This window comes from Elephas maximus, chromosome 22 (genome assembly GCF_024166365.1).
Source record: "Elephas maximus indicus isolate mEleMax1 chromosome 22, mEleMax1 primary haplotype, whole genome shotgun sequence".
Lineage (NCBI taxonomy): Eukaryota > Metazoa > Chordata > Mammalia > Proboscidea > Elephantidae > Elephas > Elephas maximus.
In genome coordinates this window covers 18,940,975-18,962,413 of record NC_064840.1, presented here as the reverse complement: position 1 = coordinate 18,962,413, position 21,439 = coordinate 18,940,975, and the positions used below count along the sequence as shown (strand labels likewise).

General features: G+C 42.0%; 1 protein-coding gene across 7 annotated transcripts in view; it reads left to right on the top strand.

Annotated features, from left to right (window-relative positions):
* CMKLR1 (chemerin chemokine-like receptor 1) overlaps window positions 1–21,439 on the top strand; it is a 183,961-nt gene that overhangs the window by 73,889 nt on the left and 88,633 nt on the right. For 6 of the 7 annotated variants that reach the window (XM_049865996.1, XM_049865997.1, XM_049865989.1 and 3 more), the window contains one exon: window positions 5,509–5,655. The gene's annotated coding sequence lies outside the window, so the exon portion shown is untranslated. Of the gene's footprint in view, window positions 1–5,508; window positions 5,656–11,149; window positions 11,247–21,439 lie in introns of all 7 variants that reach the window. The other variant, XM_049865998.1, reaches the window with a different exon arrangement.

The following is a 21,439-nucleotide window of genomic DNA, read 5'->3' as shown; positions in this document are numbered from 1 at the left end:
TTCAATCCATGAGAGGGGGATCCTTAGAACCCCTCTGTAAGGCTGAAGGGGGATCCTTACAGCCACTGAGCTGACTCAGTTTCCCCAATATGATTAGCTTCTGAGAGCAAAAGAAGCCCCTTGACTGTGCTCATTGGAGGCTGGGGGCCTCCTGGCCTGACTTGCCTGCCACCAGGCCTGGCCACCCTCCAATGATTAATAAATAGTTGATAAAGGCAGGTGGGACAGACCAGCCCCGGGTGGCCCTCTACCATCTAGAGAAGACCGAAGTGGCTGCTGAGTCAGAAATCCTGAAAGTCTTCTTGCCTCATCGAGTCCATCCTTCATCCGCATGATACATCGCCAGGACTGCAGTGAGTTTCCCTCAAGCCCTCGTGCTATTGCATAAATCAAGGCATTTCCGATCTTTTTCCTCCTCCAAAGAGCCGGGAGGGTTGTGGTAGCTATTCACCCTTTCCTGGCAGTGACAAATCTTCTCTCCCGGGTTGGGGAGGAAATGACTGGACAGCCTTTGCTGTTTCTCAGCTTTTCATCTCTCAGAACCCATTGCGAAAATGAAGGTGGCAATGCTGGCGACTATGATTCATGCTGATAGCATCCTCCTGTCCGTGTGCCTGGCCCCAGGCTGAGGTGCTTTCCAGCATTACCTCATGGCATACTCAGCACAACCCTCCAACAGTGAGATTAGTCTTCTCCATCTTACAGATGAGGAAACTGAGGCTCAGAGAAGTCAGCTTGCCCAAAGTCCTACAGCTATTAAGTGGCAGGGCTGGGGATCAAACCTAGAACTCTCTATCACCCACGTCTGTTCGTGATCTTTATGTAATTGGTTGGTTCACTCTATTTCAGAGGCAAGGAAATTGAGGTGAGGGGCCCTGTTCTACTCGACAACTCTGAGTGGCAGAATTTGAATCCAGGTCTTTCTGGAGTAAAGCCTATTTTGGAGATTCTTTGGTCTTTTGGAATTGAGACTCAGTCTTAAATAGCTCCATAAAGGACAAAGCAATGTCTGTGGTGTAAATGCATATGGCCTTAGGCAAAGTATTTTACCTCTCTCTTTGCCTTGGTTCTCCTACCTACAGTTGCATAATGCTCGTCAAACTCACCTGTTTGTTGCTGTACTCAGGTGACGTAATGGCCCTGAAAGGTATTTAATAGTAAGTGCAGCAGTGTCTATGCTTCACTGAGCACCAGCTGTGTTCCAGGCATGATATTTGGAGATTTGTAAGCTCTGTCTCCTTTAATTCTTACCCTGTGAGATAGGTACTTTGATTCCTTTGGGTGAGTTCTTGGCCTCAGTTTCTCATCTGTAAAATGGATAGGGTGTCGTAACTACTACATATATAAAAGTATTTAATACTCAACGACATATCCATATATATATGTATATACACATAGGTATATATATGTGTGGATAGGTGGAGAGAGATATAAATGATTAAAAGAGAACTGGGCACATAGTAAGCATTATATAAGTGTTATATCACCACACATGTCTTGTAACTATGGAAACTGAGGCCCAGAGAAGTAAACAACTTGCTCAAAACCACATAGCTGAGAAGTGGGCTGGCCCAGTTCCTGGCTCTTGTGACTCCAATGGCTTTCTCCTCCGGTTCCTAGATTCCTACTTGGCAATGCCCTGACTTGGGTCTTCTTATCCCCTCACCCTGCCACAGACATCAGAGTGAGATACCCCAGCCTCTATGGCCTCGACCTGTCCTCTCTTTGTTCATGGGGGTCCCCTACCCACTCTGGGAGCCTCCAGGGCCCTGGAAATAAACTGCTAAGCCCGAGAAATAAATAAAAAATCAGCTTCATGCTCCCAGTGTCCAGAGGCTATGGCGGACATTGAATTATTCAGGCTGTTTGGGTGTGAGCTGTTAGTTTTCTGCTGCTCTCGCCTCAACGGCCGCCCTGACAGATTGATGGATGAGCCAGTAAAACACTCGGAGGCCAGGAAGAAAATTCTTAATCATAACTCACTGACGGGAGTGAGTGTTTTCTCTGCACTGGCAGCTCCGGAGGCTCAGCCTGGCCCAGCCTTCCCTTCCTTCCTCCCTGACAAGGCTGCGAAGCTCAGAGTCCTTGTCAGGACTTTTCAGAAAGGAGCTGTTCACTCATTTTATTTTTCTTTTTTTTTAGTTAAGGTGTAATAAAAAGATACAAAATCTTAATTGTACAGCTCAATGAATTTTTACATTTGTGAACATGGTAAGACGACCACTCAGATCAGGATTGGAAGCATTCTTATCCTTCCAGAATGTTCTTTCATGCCTCTTCACAGTCAGTACCACCACTGCTTCCAGACAACCCCTATCCTGACCTCTGTCCCCAGCAATTAGTTCTGTCTACTCCGGAGTTTTGGAGCCCTGGATGCGCAGTGGTTAAGAGCTCAGCTGCTAACTAAAAGGTGAGCAGTTCGAATCCACGAGCCACTCCTTGGAAACCCTATGGTCGGAATCGACTCAGTGGCAACGGGTTTTTACTCTGGAGTTTCATGTAAATGGAATCATATAGTTTGTGTCTGGCTGCTTTCACTGGCATACTTTTTTGGAGATTCATTTGTATTGCAGCATGTATTAGTAATTTGTTCTTTTTTTGTTGTTGGGTGGTATTCCATTGTATGAATATGCCACAATTTTTTTTACCTATTCTACTATTAATGGACACCTGGGATGTTTCCAGTTTTTATCTTTTTCAAATAAACCTGCTACTGACACTTGCATACAAGTCCTTATGTGAACATGTGTTTTTATTTCTCTTGGGTACACACTTAGGAGCAAGATGGCCACATCTTAGGGTTGGTGCTTGTTTAGTTTTATAAGAAACAGCTAGATCTTTTCCAGAGTGATTGTATGAGGGTTCCAGTTGCCCCACATCCCCACCAACCCTTGGTATTGTCTGCCTTTCCAGTTTTAACCTTTCTAACTTCGACTTGCTGACTTCTGCCACATCACCAGGAAAGGCCAGTTGCTGAGATACAGGGCCAAAGCAGGGAAGGGCAGGGCTTGGACCTGAGGGCAAACAGCCTACCCCCAGCCCATTAGGGGATCAGTTTCTGTTGGGATCTAAACTGCAGAGGGTTGGTTGGGGAGTGGAAAACAAGTCAGGAGGGGGCCCTCCTTTCCCAGTGGGCACCCAAGACTTGAGGGTCCTGGTGATGCAAACAGTTAAGTGCTTTGCTGCTAACCAAAAGCTTGGCAATTCGAACGCACCAGCAGATCAGCAGGAGAAAGACCTGGCGACCTGCATTTGTAAAAGATTACAGCCTAGAAAACCTTATAGAGAAGTTCTAATCTGTCACATGGTGTTGCTATGAGTAGGAAATCGACTCAAGGGCACCCAACAACGACAATAACCCAAGACTTGGCTCCCAGCTGAATCCAGATACCACCTTCTTGGCTGCCTCTTCTCCCCTAAAGGCCCTGTGTAGGTTGCACTGTCTCTGGGTGTCTTAGTCATCTAGTGCTGCTATAATAGAAATACCACAAGTGGATAGTTTCAACAAAGAGAAATTCGTTTTCTCACAGTCTAGTGGGCTAGAAGTCCAAATTCAGGGCATCAGCTCTAGAGGAAGGCTTACTCTGTCAGCTCTGGAGGAAGGTCCTTGTCATCAATCTCCCCCTGGTCTAGGAGCTTCTCTGCACAGGAACCCTGGGTCCAAAGGACACACTCTGCTCCTGGCGCTGCTTTCTTGGTGGTATGAGGTCCCCAACTCTCTGCTTGCTTCCCTTTCCTTTCATCTCTTGTAAGATAAAAGGTGGTGCAGGCTACACCCCAGGGAAACTCCCTTTACGTTGGATCAGGGAGGTGACCTGAGAAAGGGTGGCATTACAATCCCACCCTAATCCTCTTAACATAAAATTACAGTCGCAAAAGGGAGGGAGAAGGAGATCTGAAATTCCTCTTAATTGTATGATCATACCCATCCCTCAGTATGTCCATGTTGACCTTGCAAAGCATGGACAGAAAAACACTAGGACCCTACATTCTGATAACAAAGGTGCAGCCAAAGGGGAGACTGGCCTTGTGGAATATTTATGGAGTGTGAACCAGGTGTTCTCCAGATTTCCCTATCTATCCCAAGGTGAAGAAGCAGTTTTGCATTTGCAGTTAACCTTGCAAACAAATGCACAGAGTGGCCCCAACTGGAAGTTTCCAGACTCAATGACTCTGGCAGAGCTTGTCAAGTAGGGCTGTGGGTCGGGGACTCATTGTCTCATTTCGTGGTGGTGGTGGTGGCTATGGGGGTGGGCAGCCCACTGCAGCCCTGACCTGTTGGTGTGTGGTGCTTGGGGCTCCTGCTGTCCACCAGCACCTGGGCTGGAATCCAGCCTCGTAGGGGAGGGGAGGGGCTGAGGGGTTGGAGAATGGTGGTCTGGGGAGAGCACCCAGTGTGATCCTGGGGTTGTGAAAAGCGTGTGGTGCTTGTTCTCGGAGACCTTGTTTTCTGGGCCCCTCACTTATCACTTATCACAGCCTCTCTCTGAGTCTTAAGTTCTCCATCTTTGAAATGGACATTATACGAATGCTTATGGCATGAGGTTACTTTGTGTATTAATTAAATGGAAATCTACCATTACTTTTAAAACCCATTGCTGTTGAGTTGATTCTGGCTCCTAGCGACCCTATAGGACAGAATAGAATTGCTCCATAAGGTTTCCAAGGCTGTAAATCCTTACGGAAGCAGACTGCCACATCTTTCTCCCACGGAGCGGCAGAGAGGTTCAAATCTTTTGATTAGCAGCTGATTTAAGAAATAATATTGGAATCATTATTCCCCGTCCTTGAGCACAGAGAATGTGATCCAGCTGGAGCTGTACTCTCAAGAGCCCACAAGGACTTACAAGGACACATTAACTGGGCCCTGAGATAAAGACAATAGAATAATTTTGGAAAATATTTTTAGGGAATTTTTCATGGAAGCCAGAACACAAAAGACTTCCCACTCTTATCTTTTTCTGTTAACATTTAGTGAATAGAAATTTGCTGGACCCATGAAGGCTCTCCTGACTGTCGTCACTGAAATCTGTAGCAATGATTGTTGGTTGAGAGGGACAATTCAAAATGTAAGATCATAGCTTCTAGCCAATCTGTGAAAAGGGGAAGCTTTGCCCATTTTGTAGTGTTAATATGTACTGACGACTCTGTAGTATTCTCTGGGCTCGGGCAGACATGGCTGTGGCACCATGCTTGTCATTTTTCCCATTCTTGTCTCTTCAGTAATGTTCTCTGGACTCTGACAGACACAGCGTGGCAACACGCTTGTCCATTTTCCCATTCTTGCCTCTTATGTAGTGTTCTCTGGACTAGGGCAGACATGGATGTGGCAGCATGCTTGTCATTTTTCCCATTCTTGCTTACTCTGTAATATTTCCTTGGATTCAGACAGACGTTAGTTCTGGCAGCATGCTTGTCCACTTCCCACTTTTGTCTTTTTGAATAGATACCAAATAGAACTTTCTTTTTGCTCTACTAAACTTTGTGATGTTTCTTCCCCTACAAAAGTTAATGGCGTAGTGGGCAGGATTTCTGAAGCTATGAATCCCGCCACACTCCAGGAGACCTGGGCCGTGGAGAAGAAGCCTGCAAAAAGAGAGGTCCTATCTCCATAACCCACCTGTACCCACTCCACATGCCTTCGACACCGACCGGGTGAGTACTCTCAGAAAACGAGCCTTTGATTATTCCTTTTTGTTCTCTTTCTCATGTTTTCTAAAGTTTTGTTTGACATATTTGTTTGAAAAACCAGTTGGTTGATTAAGGAGAATCTTTCTTAGATTTCTGCTTGATCATTTGGGTAAAAGTGATAGTTGGTAGCTCTTTAGATAAACTGCAGTTTAGGTCCAGATTGGGGCGTTTGAAACATTAAAGAGGTGATTCTATATTCAAAGAGCCCTGGATCACCGTGAGCCACAAAGTTCAGGCCTTTTTGTGACTCAGAGAAAATCTGGAAAACAGTGCTCTGTTTTGCCAGATTCTCAGGGGGAGGTGGCAGCTTCTGCCCTGTGTTATGAAATTTGAAGGTAGAAGTGGTAGTTCTGTACTTTTTTATGATGTAGTTTCTCAATGAAAAATCACAATGTTAAAATTAAAATCGTCGAAAGCTTTAAAGTCCTTTGCAATTGGAAGAACTAGTATATTTAAGGTCTAAAATAGGAGACAAGGTCTCTAGGCAGTAGAATGAATTAAGTTCAAAAAGAAGGAAACCAAAACCTTAAACCTTAGAACTTAATATCTTTGATAAATGAGCGTGGATTTTCCCCCTACTACTGAGACACTGGTTTGGGGTTCATATCTAAAAATGATGTAAACTGAGTATACTAGAAGTAATTTGAAATTTCAGTGACCATTTTGGGAAGACGAGCTTTAACTTGTGCTGTCTTCTCCTCTTTGGAAAATTTGGTTGATGCTGAGGTTTTGTCAAAAGGTCTAAGATTCCTCGGTCCGAAGCTCTGACAAGATAGTAAGTTTTATCCAGAACCCGTTTTTTCTGTTAAATTGAGTCAATCTTACCAAAAATTGCTACATACTCTTTAAGAATCTAGGACCCCCGTATCCTTGTTTTGTGTGGTATTGTTCAGTGAGTTCATGTGACTTTTCTGTCTCCTTTTGTTCTAAGAGCTTGTTTCTGGTCTAGAACGTTGTGTCTTAAGTTTCTGTCTTGTGTCAGGTTAGAGGCTATGGCTAAGAATTGTTGGGTTTTTTTTTAAGGTTGTCTTAGAACCTCAGTTCTTTCCTGGTTCAGAAAAACTGCATCTTGTGTCTGTCTTATGATTTAGGCTTTTAGTAGCTACTCAGAGAAACTTTGATTTAAATTGGTCGATTTGAAAAGTACACCAAGATCTTTATGTTCTGTATGTCAGTCTTAGAAGGAAAACATTTTTAAGTAGCTTAAACTAGATATTGTATGAAATGTATTTTATTTAAAGAAAAAGGATAGTTTTGTCTTAAAGTAAAAGTAGAAGTTCCAGAACAGCAAAAGAGAAAGAAGTTAGTTATCTTTTGCCTTTCAAAATGTCTAGGTGGACTTAAACATATGTAAATGTATTGGGAAGACCCACCCCACCAGCCCTCAGCCTCCCTAGCTAAGAATTGGGTTCATTTACGAAATTGCTAAAGGGCTTTGGTGTTTACTGGGTAGACAGCCTTTCAAAATGCCTCCCTCAACTTAAACATATGTAAATGAATCAGAATGGGCTAATCTTGCCTTCTAACATGAATCGAAAAATAGAGAGGGTGGGACTACATCAGGTTCTGCAGCCCTCAGTCTCCAAGGTTTAATAAAAATCACAATGAGACATGCCTGAAATGACCAGGAAAAATGTTTCCAATGGTAGCCAGAGACTTAAGGTTATATCCATATGAATGAATGAGTCAGTTGAACAGAGACTTTGGGATTTCCAAAGCCCACCCAAAAATTAGTTTGGGAAAATATGCAAAACAGTAAAAGTCAAATGAAAACTTGGAATGTTTAAACAAACTATTTCAATTCGTTATATTTTATTTTATGGTCTACAGGCTTAAAGTAATATCTAAGACCTTTTAGGTAACTCATTGATGTTAAATTGAGTTAATAGATATTTGTCATCATTTACGTTTATATACTTTTGCTTTTTACACCACAAAAGAAAGGATATATGTGTGTATATTTGGGTCAGCTAATGAGTAATTTTTTTTTTTTTAATGAGTGAGTTCATTTTTGCCATTTTAAAGGGATGTACTGTAAGATATGCAACAAAGACAACATTTAAGAAGGTTAGTAAAAAGGAATTTATTTGATATGGTCAAAAGTTTTATCTGTCTGACTGAAGTTTAATGGTTTGATTTATGAGATTTTTAGGAGCTTTTATAAAACAAAGAATTAGGTTTCCTGCTGTTAAAATGTCAAAATTTTCTTTGAGTACTGAGTTGAAGAGATAATCTATTTTTGTGTGTGTGTGTAATCTGCCTCTAAGACAAAAGTTCGGTCTCTCATTAAAATAAGATTCCTGAGTCAGAAACCAAGCCACAGGGCTTTAGGGGAAAAAAAAGCTAAGGTCTTTATTTTAAGGTCTTTCGTTGACTAGCGTTTAAGTATTGTTTCACGGTAACTTATGATAAACTCCTGCCAAGTTTGAAACTTCATGGAAAGCCACCGAATTTTTTTTATAAGGAAAACTGCTAAAAAGGTTTATTTAACATGCTATAAATTACATGGAATGTATTGTTAAAATCAAGAGAACTGCCTGATTCTTTCTCTTTGGGTTAAAATTTATATGTTAGTATTTCCTCTTTATGCACTTAACAAATGCATAAATTTTTTTTTCTTTGAATCTAGCATCATCAGAGCCAGTATTTTGAGTGGAGAATTCAAATTATTTACCTATGAAGTTATTTTTTATTACTATTCAGGTATTTACAGACTTGATAATCTTGGTACATATATTCTCGGTATATCCTGACTATGGTATTTTGTCTCAAGATTATTATTTATTATATCTAAAGCTCTTTAAAAATACAGTTAATGGTTATATTTAGAAATATTTTTATGTAAAGTTTTTTTAAAACTGATTTTACTTGGCCTTTGCGTTATGCTTGTAATTAATTGCTGTCAGGTCTTTCACTATTAAAAGATATGTTTATAAATTAATCATGGCCATATTAAGTTTTGTCATCACATCTGCAAATAAGTTTTTACTTTGCTGATTTTCTGAAAACATTTGACCAGAATATCTCAACAACAACAACAACAAAAAATGGACTGTATTGAACTTGCAAAAAAACACTGTGACTAGCCTCAATCAAGATTTCCAGAACTCTTATGCAGAAGCCGATGGCTTTGCAGACTGTGATCGATCCAGAATCGCTTGCAACAAAAGTTAACTACATAAGACTGAGAAAATGAAATTATACTGTGGGTTTTATGTGAGAGTATTGCTGATATTTTAAGGTCTTTCTTTCTGAAAATAAATGCTTTAAGGTCCTACTTTCTGGATATAAGAAACCATTTTCCTCTTTTCTCCTAAATTATCTAACTAATGGTTTTAGTTATTTTAACTCTTGAATTAGAAGCTCCTGTTGGTAAACTTAGCAAAGTTGTAAATATGATAACCAGAGAAGTGTCTGAAATTTGAGCTATGATTTTACAAATCAGAATAGCATTAGAATTTCTATTAGTTCTCTCAAGGAATAGTTCTTGCCGTATAGATAGATGTTGCTGTGTTTGTATTAATATGCAGTCTTAGGTGTGGCAGATGTAGTTGTTGCTGAGGTCTGTGAAAAGCAGTTACTGATACAGCTTATGTGTAAACAAACACCTCATGAGATTTGTTTCCTGGGTTCGAAGACCTTAGGGTCATGGTTTCATTGTCTATCTCAGACAATTGGCCTCATATTATTGTTAGCATTTCTATTTTACCTCCTAATTGGCTGTATGGTGCCTGGGATCTTAAAAACCAGATGATGCCCGATTACCATTTGTTGAGCATTTTTGATCAAAGATTCTAGACCAAGATCGTGATCCAAAGGAGGGAACCATGAGAGAGTTGTATGTGATTCTCCTGGAATCCAGATTTCTGGCTTTCGTAGAGGTTGGGGCAACCCACACAGGGCATCGCCTTTGGGTGTCCTTTTGATCTTCGAACTTTGAGAAAAAAACTAATTCCTGAAGCCACTTTGAGTCAAACCATTGTCCAGATAAACTAGCTAAGACCATGTTGCTCTGGACGTTGTGCTTTTTCTGAAGAATTCAGTCTGTTTTGAGAAACTGACTCCAAAGATTGGACTGAGAGTTATGTTTAAGGTAAATAAGTAAATAGTTTATTCAGTCTTCAAGACAATGTTGTATGAAATACCCATCCAATGTTTGTAATCCAACTCTCACCCTCTTGCTATACAGAAAATTATGTACCTTAAAGAAATCATGTTTTTAGAGGAGATTGACCTCACGGCTCAGACTCCATTTTGTCTCAGATTCCGCTCTGCTTCTGAAAAATGACCCATGAGTGTTAATAGAAAAACCAAGAAGGGGCAGCTTGCCCTTGGGAAGAACACTTAGTATGTTTTAAACAAATTAATTGGAAACCTCCGACAGGAGAAGTCCATCCTGTGTTATCTTGCCAATCATGTATTCTTTAATAGAAACTTGTTTGTCACATGTAAATTTTCTATACCTTCTGTTTTCTCTAGACAAACCTTGTGTGCTTTAGGGATATATGTTTTGTATGGTAGATTCAACTATACTAGTTTAGATGATCCCTTTCCAACTGATAGTGAATTTACATGGGGAATCCCTTGTTTAGATTCCTGGCAAATGTGTGGGCAATGCACTTTGGGAACTTCAGGATTATCTTTAGATATTCATAGTAAATTTTAGAAACCAAAAACCAAAACCAAATCCAGTGCCGTCGAGTCGATTCCAACTCATAGCGACCCTACAGGACAGAGTAGAACTGCCCCACAGAGTTTCCAAGGAGCACCTGGCAGATCTGAACTGCCGACCCTTTGGTTAGCAGCCGTAGCTCTTATCCTCTATGCCACCAGGGTTCCCAAATTTTAGAAAGATAATGTTAATTTCTTACCCATTGTAAAATAAGAGTTAGAATAAAGTCCATTGGTCCAATACTCAGGTTATGGTTGGTAACTTTAATTCCTACTTAGGGTATATTTGAATTGGAGAAATCTTCAAGAAATTTATCAAACACTATGGGACAAATCACAGACAAAGTTGCTAGTGGGATGGAAACACAACAGTGATCTCTGACCTCATTAAGCCAAGGTGACATGAGATAACAAAATAGCCTTAGATTTTTATTTATTGGTCCAAGAAAGCATACTATGTTCTGTAGCAAATACCTCATTACATTTAAATAAATAACACAGGAGAAGAACAGAATATACACAGAATTGGATAGCAAGCTACTTGGTTACACCCTGTAACACCCTTACAAACACCAGATTTATTTGGTTGGCTACCATCAGGAATAAGTACATGGGGTACTGCAAGTAATATTCTTAGTCTACATCCTGATAGTAGCAGACGTAATAAAATTTATCCTCTATTGTCTTACACACCTAAAAGGCAAAAGAAGGCCTTGGGCTAAAATGTTGATGTACATCAAGTCTGCTCACTTTGGCCATGCGATTGATGAAAATATCTCCTCTTAAGATGCTGGTGATGAACCAGATGTTATCCAGTGGAAAACCAGCACCGTGAGTTTAAAGAACCTGCCATGGTCGCCATCTAGTACCTCTACTAAGTCCAGGTATTGATCATCGATGTGTTATCTCCTATCTCTGATCACAAGGAGGGAATGATTTAGGAAATAATATTGGAATCATTATTCTCTGTCCTTGAGTGTACAGAATGTGACAGTACAACACAGCTGAGCACTTAACTGCTGCACCACCAGGACCCCTCTATTACATTTAAACCAAAAAAGAAAAAAACCTGAACCCACTGCTGTCAAGTTGATTCTGACTCATAGTGGCCCTACAGGACAAAGTAGAACTGCCCCATAGGGTTTCCCAGGAACGGCTGATGGATTCAAACTGGCGACCCTTTGGTTTGCAGCCAAACTTTCAACCACTGCACCACCAGGGCTCCCCATTATCTTTAGGTCAGAATAAATGGTGCTCACAGATACGAATACAGGGTCCTAGAACTATTTCCTTCAAACTCTAATTGCATTTGCTGTAGAATGGCTGAAATACCCCCATTAATGTTCCATCTCTCAAATATATGTATATTTTAAAACACATTGAGCTGTTCTTTCTCACTGATGCCCTCAGGGGTGAGGGGTAAAAGATCAAAGAGAAGGGTTGTTTTGGGGAAAGAGTGGAAGGAGGGAAAACAGGAGGCGTGGGAAGCCTAGAGGTGGTAAGAGAGGACCTCTATGACATACGTACCAGACTTTACAGTTTATATTTTTTTTAATAATACAATCATACTCACTGGCTTATCTGCTCAACTCCGAAGTCAAGAAGTCAACAGGCAGGCTCTGGAAACAGCGACTTTGCCACCTTTTCTGTCTCCACTTTTACTGAAGGCCTGGAGTGAAACTTCTTCCTTTCTCAGGCCATCTGCTCTTCCATCCTTTGTCCTCTCCAAAGAACTACCATGCGCAAATTCTAAATAAGTCACTCACACATTCATTTATTTAACCAACCAGTTAAGGAGCCAACCAATTAACCAACTAATCAGCCAGCTAGTCAATCAATCAGTGGATTGACCAACCAACTAGCCATTCAATTAACTAACCAAACAACTGACGAGCCATCAACTAACCAATAACCAACCAACTAATCAATGCACCAATCAACCAGCCAACCAACCACTCAACCAATCAATGAACAACTAATAAACCATACAACCAACCAACCTTCAAACTAATTAATCAACCAAATAACCACTAACCAACCATTTAGCAAATAAATCAACCAGCATTTACTGGTGTTGGGCAAATCCACACAACCAGACACTGACTTAGCCCAAGGAAAGGACTGGGTGTCTCCTATTTGGGATTTCAATAGCCGTCTGGTAAGGGACTTCCATTTTGTTGTCCTGTTTCCCCATCTGATTAGAGTAGTGGTTTGCAAAGTGAATTCCTGGAGAAGGGCCCTGGGGCTGTCTTAGGAAGTGAAAGCCAGCTAGGTAGGCAGAGACTGGGATTTTCATCCCTGCTTTCCCCAGAGCAGCTCCAGCTTTTATATTTTTTATATTTCATATTTTGGGATTTTGAGTTAAGAGTGTGTTTGAAGAAAGGCTTCAATGTCTTAACAATGTTTAAAAGCCGTCTCATTGGTCACCTTTTCGACTCGAAGGGTCAGTGCTCTGTGCTTTCAGGTGTGGAAGAGGCATGAAGGAGACCCCAGGCTCCCGACCTGGAGTTGCCATTTGCCAGAAATGTAAGAAAACACAGAGGCAGGTCTTGTGTCTGTACCTCCCTGGAATGTGAGGAGATGGAGGAGCTGTTGGGAGTCTGATTTACTTAGAAGAAGCTCTTGGAGAGCCACATATCAGTGAGGGGCCGAGTATCAGTAGCTCCTAACTGTATTTCCTCCCTGTTTCCAAGCAGAGCCTGTTTATCCATTTATCTGGGGTTGGCTGAAATTTCCAAATAGTTCCTGGCAGGGAATGGGATGTCCTTGGATACTTCACTCAATAGAAACTAACTCCAAAGGATCATCTAGCCAGGGCCAAGGCTGACCATCTGCCTGTTTCTTGGAGTACCCATGGGAGGGGTGGAGAGCACAGAGGCCTGGGTGGGGATGTGCAGGAAGATGGCATGAATCAGACAAATCCACTGTAACCCAACCCCTAGAGGCCTGGGTGGGTGCAGGCCTGGGACTTCCTGGTGGGACTCAGCCCCACCCCGCAAAGTACAAAAGCAGATATGTAGGGCCCAGGGTTCCCACTGTAGGAGAAAGATCACAGAGTTGGGGCCATGACTGGTTTGAATCCTGATTTACTGTAAGACCTTGGGCAAGTCACTTCACCTTTATGAGCTTCCATTTCCTTCTCTGTGTAAAATGGGACCAGATAGATAGATGATAGATAGATAGACAGACAGACAGACAGATAGCTGCCATTGAATTGACTCTGACTTTATGGTGACCTTATGTACAATAGAACAAACATCGCCGGGTCCTACATCATCCTCATGATTGTCGTTGGCTTGTGGTTATTCTGCCAATCCATCATTGTGTTTATTATGCCAAACCATTTCATTGAGGGTCTCCCTTGCCCTCTTTGGCCCTCTGCTTCACCAAACATAATGTCCTCCTCTAGTGACTGACCCCTCCCAATGACATGTCCAAAGAGAGCAAGTTGGACAATATTCCGTTGTGATCCATAAAGTTTTCACTGACTAATTTTGAGAAGTAGATTGCCAGGCCTTTCTCCCTAGTCTGTCTTAGCCTGAAAGCTCCACTGAGACCTGTCCACCATAGGTGATCCTGCTGGTACTCGAATACTGGTGGCACACCTTCCAGCATCACAGCAACATGCAAGCCACTATATAGTAAGACAAACTGGCAGACAGGTGGGGGTCTTTGTTTAGGGTATCCCCACATGGTAGTTAATGTTATGTGTCAACTTGGTTAGGCCATGATTCTCAGTATTATGTAATTATCCTCCATTTTGTGACCTGATGTAAAGGTTGTTTGCTTGGGGGTGTGGCCTGCACTCAATATATAATGGATGCCCTGGCAAAGCTCTCTCTCCAGATCATGCGTCTGACTCGTCATCATCTGACCTCCAGCTCTTGGGAGTGAGCTAAGAGCCTGCCACCTGACCTGCAGGTTTTAGGCTTGTGAGCCCCGGCAAACCCATGAGTCAGGAGAAACCTCCAGCCTGATGCCTGACCCATAGATTTGGGATTTGCTGGCCTCCACAACTCCGTGAGCCATTTCCTTTAAATACATCTCTCTCTCTCTCTTTGTTGTTGTTGTCAGGTGCTGTTGAGTCGGTTCTGACTCATAGCGACCCTCCGCACAACAGAACAAAACACTGCGCAGTCCTACACCATCCTCTCAATTGTTGCTGTGCTTGAGCCCATTGTTGCAGCCATTGTGTCAGTCCATCTCGTTGAGGGTCTTCCTCTTTTTTGCTGACACTCTCCTTTACTAAGCACGATGTCCTTCTCCAGGGACTAATCCCTCCAGATAACATGTCCAAGGTATGTGAGACGTAGTCTCGCCATCCTTGCTCCAAGGAGCATTCTGGTTGTACTTCTTTCAAGACAGATTTGTTGGGTCTTTTGGCAGTCCATGGTATGTTCAATATTCTTTGTCAACATCACAATTCAAAGGCGTCAGTTCTTCTTTGGTCTTCCTTATTCATCCTCCAGCTTTCTCATACATATGAGGTGATTGAAAACACCATGGCTTGGGTCATGCACACCTTTGTCCTCAAGGTGACATCTTTACTTTTCGAAACTTTAAAGAGGTCTTTTGCAGCAGGTTTGCCCAATGCATTGTGTTGTTTGATTTCTTGACTGATGCTACCATGGTGTAGATTGTGGACCCAAGTAAAATGAAATCCTTGACAACTTCAATCTTTTCTCCATTTGTCATAATGTTGCATATTGGTCCAGTTGTGAGGACTTTTGTTTTCTTCATGTTGAGGTGTAATCGAGACTGAAGGCTGTGGTCCTTGATCTTCACCAATAAATGCTTCAAGTCCTCTTCAAACAAGATTGTGTCATTTTCATAAGGCAGGTTAATGAGTCTTGTTAATGAGTCCAATGCTGATGCCCCATGCTTCTTCATATAATCCAGCTTCTTGGATTATTTGCTCAACATACAGATTGAGTAAGTATGGTGAAAGGATACAACCCTTACACATACCTTTCCTGACTTTAAACCATGCAGTATTCCCTTGTTCTATTCAAATGACTGCCTCTTGATCCATATACACGTTCCTCATAAGCACAATTAAGTGTTCTGGAATTCCCATTCTTGGCAATGTTATCCATAATTTGTTATGATCCACACAGTTGAATGCCTTTGCATAGTCAATTACCATCCCTCTCTCTCTCTCTGTATATATATGTTTCACTGGCTTTACTCCTTTAGGGAACCCAGCCTAAGACACCCCGCCTCACAGATGGGGAAACTGGCCAAACAGTGAATTATTAGAAGAGCTGGGGTTATAATTGAGGTTTCTGAGCTGTCATGTGTTTCCTTAACCCTGTGGGTGTGTCTAGGACAGCTTTTCCTCTCTCTGGGGGACTTTTTACTTTCAGGCAAGGACGAGCCAGCACTGACTGGGAGGACTTGGGTCTAGTTCCGCTGGAACACACAGAAGCCTCTGGGGCCTGATCTCCTCCCTGAGCTCCCACTTTACACCTATCTCCCAGCTCTGCCTCCCCACCCCCAACAGGGTGCAGGCTTAGATCTCTCCCAAGGTGCATTAAACCTCACAGCTAGCCTGCCCGCTGCTCCGAGCTGCTATCATTTATTCAGAAGCACTGCTGGGAGGTTTTGATTTATTCTTGATGGGTCAGCTATGTTCCTTAGGCAGCTTACGGTCGTGCCATTAAATTTTCAGAGATTAAGGGCATGATGGGGAAGATAAATTTAGTGACTTGGGGGTCCTGGAAAAGCAACTCCCGGGGGGTGGGAGGGTTCCAGCACACCTTCATGCTCACCTGAAGGAAGTGAGTCCTTTTCTCCTGCTTTTTCTGGAAGTTTACAACATGGGCCTCCTGTAAGGAGGAGATTTGCGTCTCGGAATGGGAGGATGCTCATTGCTGGAGTCAGAGGGTGTCCTCATGCTAGAATCATAGAATATTTGGATTGAAAAGTCACAGTCTGTTAGAGGAAGAAGAGTTCTTTGAAATCATGCAGTGTAGCCCTCTCATTTTTCCCGATAAAGAAACTGAGGTTCAGAGTGGAGGAGTGACGTGATCAGAGGCGCTCAGCTAGTGAGGCATCCTGACTCTTATTCCAGTGCTCATTTTGTGACACCAGGATGCCTTCTCCTAGAAGTGCTTTAGAGGTGAACTTCCATCCTCATAAGTGCACCCACACTTTATAGATAAAGAGACTGAGGTTCAGAGAGGACACGTGGCTTCCTGATTATAAATTTCACAGGGGCCACTCAGTGTTTGGAACTTAACAGGTGTAATAAATAGTTGTTGAATGAATGAATGAATAAAAGAGTGAATGAATGTTCATCAGAAATTCTAGAACTAGAACCATGTGATTTAATCCCTTGGAGCCACATGAACAGTAACACCCAAATTACAGTGGCTCTCAGTCCCCACTTGCAGGACCTCACTTCTCTGCCAAAATCCCCCCCAGTGGCTTCCCTAATGACAGCCTCACCGCTGCACGCACCCAGTCATGTTTTTTTATTTCCCATATGGCAATGAGCAGCACGTGGAGCATCGAGAGCCCACAGGAAAAAACCCTGCATCCCAGACAGCGGGGATGGTCTTCTCCCAGAACCCATGTGTCTCAGAGTAGAGCTGTGCTCCACAGGGTTTTCAGTGGCTGCTTTTTCTTTTCTTTTTTTTAAATTGTACTTTAGATGAAGGTTTACAGAGTAAACTAGTTTCTCGTTAAACAATTAATACATATATTATTTTGTTACATTGGTTGCCAACCCCCACCATATGTCAACACTCTCCCCTTCTCGACTTTGGGCTCTCCATTGCCAGCTTTCCTGTCCCCTCCTGCCTTCTCGTCCTTGCCCCTGGGCTGGTGTGCCCATTTAGTCTTGTTTTGCCTGTCTAATTACAGTGGCTCTCAGTCCCCACTTGCAGGACCTCACTTCTCTGCCAAAATCCACCCCCCGCCCCCCCGCCCAGTGGCTTCCCTAATGACAGCCTCACCACTGCACGCACCCTTAGGAGAGACTTCAGTATGTCCAGGGGCTATAATCTCGGGGTTTCTCCAGTCTCTGTCAGACCAGTAAGCCTGGTGAGTTTTATTTTTTTTTCAAATTAGAATTTTGACCTACATTTTTCTCCAGCTCTGTCCAGGACTTTTTATTGTGAGCCGTGTCACAGCAGTCAGTGGTGGTAGCCGGGTACCATGAAGTTGTGCTGGACTCAGTCTGGTGGAGGCTGTGGTAGTTATAGTCCATTAGTTCTTTGGACTAATCTTTCCCCTGTGTCTTTGGTTTTCTTCATTCTCCCTTGCTCCAGACATAGTGAGACAAGTGGAGTAGCTTAGGTAACCACTCACAAGCTTTTAACACCCCAGATGCTGCTCACCAAAGTAGAATGTAGAACATTTTCTTTATAAATTATGTTATGCCAATTGAGCTAGATGTTCCCTGAGAACCATGGTCCCCACAGCCCTCAGCCCAGTAATTTGGTCCCTCAGGGAGTTTGGATGTGTCTATGAAATTTCCATGACCTTGCCTTGGACAGGTCATGCTGGCTTCCCCAGTATTGTGTACTGTCTTACCCTTCACAGTAGTTACTACTTATCTACTGTCTATTTAGTGTTTTTCCCTCCCTACCCCTTCCCTCTCCTGTAACCATTAAAGATTGTTTCTTTTTGTGTGTAAATCTTTTCATGAGTTTTTATAGTAATGGTCTCATACAATATTTGTCCTTTTGTGATTGACTTATTTCACTCAGCATAATGCCCTCCAGTTTCATCCATGTTGTGAGATGTTTCACGGATTCACCATTGTTCTTTATCATTGAGTAATATTCCATCGTGTGTATGCACCACAGTTTGTTTACCCATTCGTCTGTTGATGGGCACTTAAGTTGTTTGCATCCTTTTGCTGTTGTGAACAATGCTCCAATGAACATGGGTGTGCATATGTCTATTCGTGTGACAGCTCTTATTTCTCTAGGATATACTTCTAGGAGTGGGATTGCTGGATCATATGGTATTTCTATTTCTTTCTTTCTTTTTTTTTTTTTTTAAAAAATTTTATTGTGCTTTAAGTGAAAGTTTACAAATCAAATCAGTCTCTCACACAAAAACTTATATACATCTTGCTATATGCTCCCAATTGCTCTCCCCCTAATGAGACAGCCCACTCTCTCCTTCCACTCTCTTTTTTCGTGTCCATTCTGCCAGCTTCTAACCCCCTCTACCCTCTCATCTCCCCTCCAGACAGGAGATGCCAACATAGTCTCAAGTGTCCACCTGATCCAAGATGCTCACTCCTCACCAGCATTCCTCTCCATTCCATTGTCCAGTCCAATCCCTGTCTGAAGAGTTGGCTTCGGGAATGGTTCCTGTCCTGGGCCAACAGAGGGTCTGGAGGCCATGACCACCGGGGTCCTTCTAGTCTCAGTCAGACCATTAAGTCTGGTTTGTTTACGAGAATTTGGGGTCTGCATCCCACTGCTCTCCTGCTCCCTCGGGGGTTCTCTGTTGTGTTCTCTGTCAGGGCAGTCATCGATTGTAGCCAGGCACCCTCTAGTTCTTCTGGTCTCAGGCTGACATAGTCTCTGGTTTATGTAGCCCTTTCTGTCCCTTGGGCTCGTAATTACCTTGTGTCTTTGGTGTTCTTCATTCTCCTTTGGTCCAGGTAGGTTGAGACCAATTGATGCATCTTAGATGGCCACTAGCTAGCATTTAAGACCCCAGATGCCACTCTTCGAAGTGGGATGCAGAATGTTTTCTTAATAGATTTTATTATGCCAATTGACTTAGATGTCCCCTGAAACCATGGTCCCCAAACCCCTGCCCCTGCTACGCTGGCCTTTGAAGCATTCAGTTTATTCAGGAAACTTCTTTCCTTTTGGTTTGGTCCAGTTGTGCTGACCTCTTCTGCATTGTGTGTTGTCTTTCCCTTCACCTAAAGTAGTTCTTAACTATAAACCCCTTCCCACCCTCCCTCCCTCCCCGCTCTCGTAACCGTCAAAGAATATTTTCTTCTCTGTTTAAACTATTTCTTGAGTTCTTATAATAGTAGTCTTATACAATATTTGTCCTTTTGCAACTGACTGATTTCACTCAGCATAATGCCTTCCAGATTCCTCCATGTTATGAAGTGTTTCACAGATTCATCACTGTTCTTCGTCAATGCATAGTATTCCATTGTGTGAATATACCATAATTTATTTATCCATTCGTCAGTTGATGGGTACCTCGGTTGCTTCCGTCTTTTTGCTATTGTAAACAGTGCTGCAATGAACATGGGTGTGCATATATATCTGTTCATGTAAAGGCTCTTATTTCTCTAGGATATATTCCAAGGAGCAGGATTGCTGGATCGTATGGTAGTTCTATTTCTAGCTTTTTAAGGAAGCACCAAATCGATTTCCAAAGTGATTGTACCATTTTACATTCCTATCGGTGGTGTATAAGTGTTCCAATCTCTCCATAGCCTCTCCAACATTTATTATTTTGTGTTTTTTTGGATTAATGCCTCTATTTCTCTTTTTAAGGAAGTGGCGTATCGTTTTCCAAAATGGTTGTACCATTTGGATTACCATCAGCAGCGCATAAGAGTTGCAATCTCCCCACAGCCTCTCCAACATTTTTTTTTCGTGCCAGTATTGTCGGGGTGACATGCTATCTCATTGTGGTTTTGATTTGCATTTCTCTAATGGCTAGTGATCGAGAGTATTTCCTCATGTGTCTGTTAGCTGCTTGAATGTCTTCTTTGGTGAAGTGTCTGTTCATATCCTTTGTCCATTTTTTAATTGGATTATTTGCCTTTTTATTGTACAGGTGTTGGATTTTCCTATAGATTTTAGAGATTAGACCTTTGTCGGATTTGTCAGAGCTAAACATTTTTTCACAGTCTGTAAATCCTCTTTTGGTGAAGTCTTTTGATGGGCATAAATGTTTAATTTTTTTAAAAATCCCAGTTACCTAGCTTATCTTCTGGTGTTCTTGTGTTGTTATGGTTTGTATCCTATTCATGCCCTGTGTTAGGACCTCTAGTGTTGACTGTATTTTTTCTTCTATGATCTTTATAGTTTTTGATTTTATATTTAGCTCTTTGATCCATTTTGGATTAGTTTTTGTGTATGGTGTGAGGTATGAGTACTGATGATTCAGTTTTGCCAGTACCATTTGTAAAAAAGACTGTCTTTTCCCCCATTCAATGGACTTTGGGCTTTTGTTGAAGATCAGGTGACTGTAGGTGGATGGATTTACATCTTGGCTCTCAGTTCTGTTCCATTGGTCAATGTGTCCGTCGTTGTACCAGTACCAGGCTGTTTTGACTACCATAGCTGTATAGTAGGTTCTGAGATCAGGTAGTGCAAGTCCTCCTACTTTATTCTTCTTCTTCAGTAGTGCTTTACTTATCTGGGGCCTCTTCCATTTCCATATAAAGTTAATAGTTTCCTATCTCTTTAAAGAATGCTGTTGGTATTTGGATTGGGATTGTATTGTATTTGTAGATTGCTTTGGGTAGTATTGACATTTTCACAATGTTAAGTCTACCTATCCAGAAGCGTGGTAGGTTTTTCCGTTTATGTGGGTCTTTTTTGGTTTCTTGCAGTAGTTTTTTGTAGGTTTCTTTGTATAGGTCTTTTGCATCCCTGTGTAGATTTATTCCTAAGTATTTCATTTTTTTAGGGGCTATTATAAATTTTTTTTTATTATTATAAATAGTATTGTTTTCCTGATTTCCTTTACATCCCCCCCAGTGCCATCCTCATAGTTCTCTTTATTGGTGTATAGGAGTCCCAACTGATTTTTGTGTGTTTATATCGTATCCTGCTCCTCTGCTGAATCTTTCTATTAGTTTTAGTAGTTTTTTTGTGGAGTCTTTTGGGTTAGTATCATAAAAAACCCAACCCAGTGCTGTCGAGTCGATTCTGACTCATAGTATCATATCATCCACAAATACGGGCAGTTTTACTTCTTCCTTACCAAGTTGGACGGCCTTTATTTCTTTTTCTTGCCTTATTGCTCTAGCTAGGACTTCTAGCACAATATTAAACACGAGTGGTAATAAAGGACATCCTTATCTTGTTCCTGTTCTCAAGGGGAATATTTTAGGCTTCTCTTCATTAAGAAT